A 4231-nucleotide genomic window follows, 5' to 3' on the forward strand; every position below is an offset into this window, starting at 1 on the left:
TACTCTCAAAAGAAAATTAAGAAAAAGAAATGACATTCTCTACTATGCCCATGTATTGATTAAATGAAAAGTTAGAAATTTATGTTAAGAATGTATAAAAAAGGCTAGGAAAAATTGTGTGTGTCATTTTTATTGTGAAGGTCCTATAACCACATAACTACAGTTTTTTAATTCTTGGGGAAAAAAGAAAAAGATTATTAAAAGCATAAAAATATTGTATGGAACCATTTACCTCTTGGTCCTCTGGTTCTTTTTGCATTCAGAAGCAGGTGTTACAATATAGTGTCTCTCAAATAAATGAGCTCTTTTGAAGGGCCACTCAACCTTACCAAAATTCCCAGTGGCCAAGCCCAACCCAGCTCTATAAAATCAGAGTATCTGAGTATGAGATTTCATGTTAAGTTAATGAAGTCTGGCTGCATAATTGTACCTTATTGGTATTAATATCATAGTGATATTCTGGTAAAAATCATAGAAGAGTTTTGGCTGGATTAAAATGAAAGCCCATTAATATATATTTTTTCAAACTTAAATGCTATGCGTAATTTAAATCAATCCACATTTAATTCTTTATTTATTATCTTAAAAAAAAGATAAAAGACTTTGAAAACTCCAATAAGTAGCCGTGGTGGGGCCATGCATTAGGCACTGGGTTGTTAACTGCAAGGTCACTCTCCCCAGGAAAATGATGATGCTTTCTGCTCCCTAGAGATTTGCAGCCTTGGAAACACTCCAGTCCCTGTGAGTCAGAATCCCCTCAATGGAAATGGGCTTATTGATGGGTTTTGGAATTGAAGGTAGATCTACGGTCAGTGAACGTTGAGACTGATGATCCTTTCCATGTATTCAGTTTACATAATTCACTCCATTTGAGGAATCTGGAGAATTCCAAAAGTTCATGGAAAAATAGCACTGAAAGGTCATGACTGTTTTCCTGAAATTGTTGTTTTTGTCAGGTTCTAATGCATGACAGTCTTCATTTGCCACTTTATTGACAAACGGAAAAGGAACAAGTTAAAAACAGTTAACAAAAGATATCACAGCTGGGCCTATCAGATCAAAGAAGCCCCATCTCCATTGTAAATCCATCTAATTGTCTAAAGATGGCAGAACACTGAATCGGCGCATGCAATTCCCTTTATGACATATTCACTCACTGCCAGTGAGCAAATACCAGAGCGGTCCCCTGTGAGGCTCCACGTCTGTAAATGTTGATGGGAGAAAAAAGCTCTGCCTTCCTCCCATGGAGCTGCTGTTGGTTTTAAACCAACTACCCTGAGAATCATAGCCCGACTCCACCAGGGCTCATATTTTAGGCAATCTTTTTTTAATAGATCAAGGAAATTAAAAATCTCAACAGTGGCATTAATGAAAATATATTTTATATTTGGATTTATCTTGTTCCTTGTAATACAATATGCCCAATTAAAGTTAAAAACTGGAAAACCATTTATACTTCCTATTTGAGTGAACATTACAACAACCAATCATTTTCTGAAATGACCATTACATTTCAATTCATCATGACCTACTCTGAACTTACTGTGCGATGTAGTCAAAACCACTAGAGAAGACAGAGATTCTTTTTGTGATGACAGTTAACCCTTCCCAATCAGCATGTTAATAAAAAAATTGACGTAGCCAATTTCAAACTCATGCTGAACTGACTTCATTTGTTTATTAACTTGTTTGGTGTCAATTTTCTAAATCACGTTTTTAATTCTTTTTTCTACTTCATCCAACTTACCCCAATGAAATTATTTTTATCAACAGGAGTATCAATGACTCCATTTTCCTGTTCCTTACCTTCCTTATCCGTTTCAAATCCCTCATTTCCCAATCTTCTGTCCAACCTAGGAAAGCTTCACTTAATTTGTCTTCATTTACAGAAGTATATGTGCTGAATCTTTCAAGACTGGCTACTGTGAGATACCTACCTCTTCCACCACTCCTGGGATGTAGAGGCTGAATCTATGTCATTAGAGTCACAGAATCATAAGCCACATCTTCATGTTTGATGTGCGTAATAGGTATCATCTCCTTCTTCAGCAGCAGTAGCAGCAATCTGATCAGAGCATAATTCAAACACGTCACAACCACTGATTACTAGTGACCCTGCTTTAAATCCTACTTATCTTCTTTCCATGTCTTGCTCAAGTTTATCAACCTTTTCCTGCCATCTCTTTTTTTCCCATACAAGAAAAGATTATAAAGTGATTTTGGAAATATTTGGACCTAGGGAAGAACACTGTCATTCAATGAGGTCTCTGACTGAAATTTCATTTTATTTTTCTATTTTTCAACACAAATCTAGGAGAAAGTACCACCCCCAAGGGTACAGACTGAACCAACAATATTTGTCGCCCCACCCCCACCCCCCCACTCACACACCCCTCACACATACCCCATCATGCTGCTTATTCACTGTTTCTTAAAAGATATTTTTTTCCTTGCATTTATCTATGGTATCTTTTTGAGGTTTTCATCTTTTGTATCAATGTAAACACTTTGCTTGTCACACTTTCTCTCCAGAGTCAAGTCACGCAAGAACACACACATACCTCCTTTAGTGCCTCGTCCATGCTTGGAGCATGCACATACCATGGATTTAGGACCTGCAGCTTGACGTATTTTTGAGCAGTAGGTACACGTTTGAATAGTTCATTTAGCTCCTGCAATTCTTTCTTCTTGTCATCTTTCTTAAATTTCTTTTTAGTTTCACTTTGTTCTATTGAACATGGATTTGGTTGACCAAATTTAATATGATGAGTAACAGCCTTAATGAATTTCTGTTGCTTTGCCCTTAAAAATATTATTAAGACCATTTTTGTTTGTTTATTTGTTTGCTTGTTTGTTTTCAATGATCTCTTTCTGCTGCTCTACCCAACCTGAGCCTGTTTCTTAGCGGACACTGTAAAGACACGAGGGACCAGCCAAACTAAGCACAGCTGCATACCCACAGGGGACTCTGCAACCACTGTAAGAGAAATAGGAAGACCTGGCTCAAGGTTGCCAGCACACCATGCAGAAAAAGACCTCTCCGTGAACTTTTTGAAGACCCCCCTTATCTCTATCATCATTGTGTCTGTGATAAAAACTTAGTAGATTTGCAGAAACAATCTACTAATCAAACAATGAGTTGATATCTTAAGGATTCTGTATAGATATAGAGATAGGTCAAGAGAGAGAGATACATATATAAGTGTAGCAATTCAATACTACCAATAATTATAACTTACCCAGCAATATTTACCAAATATTGATTGGACTTACCAGGTAGAAATTCTATCTTTATATACTAGGATAGAACAGTGACAATTGCAAACATCATCCACATGCTCAAGAAACATACATCGTAGTTGCGGGAGACAGATAATGCAAAAGGACACACATCCCATAAGTCCATGCAATGATCTAATGGAGGAACAAAAGCGGGCCAAGAAGTCTTCGTTGAAATTATGGTGTGGGTTATCATAAAAGGGCTTTCTGGGAAGGCTATGTTCGATCTAAGTTTTGTGTAAAACTGAAAAACCATTCACAGGAAGATTTGCGGAAGACTGCCAGGCAGAAAGGAGAGCTTATTACAAAAGTCATGAGACAGACATGAGGGAAGGAAGCCCTGGTGGCGTACATTGGGATGCAATTTACATTTGCATCATTTCAAAACTATTAGCTGCTCCTCAGGAGAAAGATGGGTTTTTTATTCCCACAAACAATTACAGTCTTGGAAACTCACAGGGGGTCACTATGAGTCAGCATTACTTGATGATAGTGAATGTATGTGGTAGTTACATAATCTGGTGTCATTTGGGAAATTGAGAGGATTAAGAGTGAAGGGGTGGAGTCTACTCTGTCAACTGGGTCATAGCCAACGCGACCTCTCTCTCTATGTGGGCCTGGACTTCTTCTGCGGGTTCTAGGAATTCCAGTATTTCTTCCTTAAAGGTGAGAGACTCTCTCTCCCTCTCTCTTTCTTGGCTCCATCCTTGGGAGACATTTTTGAGAAGAGCCACGTGAAGCTACTCTGAGACAGAGTTTCAGAGCTAAAGGAACCACATGGAGACCTCTGCCAGCACAGAGATGCTTGAACACCAGTGGATCCACAAGACTTCCAACACACTGGCCTGTGATCTTCCTACGTTTGCCATCATTGCATGTGTTTTGTGAGTCTGAAGATGATTTTTTAGATTGATATTGGACATAAGGTATATTATCAGACTTATGGACTTGA

General features: G+C 38.1%; 1 pseudogene; it reads right to left on the reverse strand.

Moving 5' to 3' along the window:
• Positions 1 to 1729: 1729 nt before the first annotated feature.
• On the reverse strand, positions 1730 to 2825 carry LOC142436797 (zinc finger CCCH domain-containing protein 15 pseudogene; annotated as a pseudogene).
• Positions 2826 to 4231: the final 1406 nt, after the last annotated feature.

The sequence above is a fragment of the Tenrec ecaudatus genome, chromosome 1, assembly GCF_050624435.1.
Source record: "Tenrec ecaudatus isolate mTenEca1 chromosome 1, mTenEca1.hap1, whole genome shotgun sequence".
In the NCBI taxonomy this organism is placed as follows: Eukaryota; Metazoa; Chordata; class Mammalia; order Afrosoricida; family Tenrecidae; genus Tenrec; species Tenrec ecaudatus.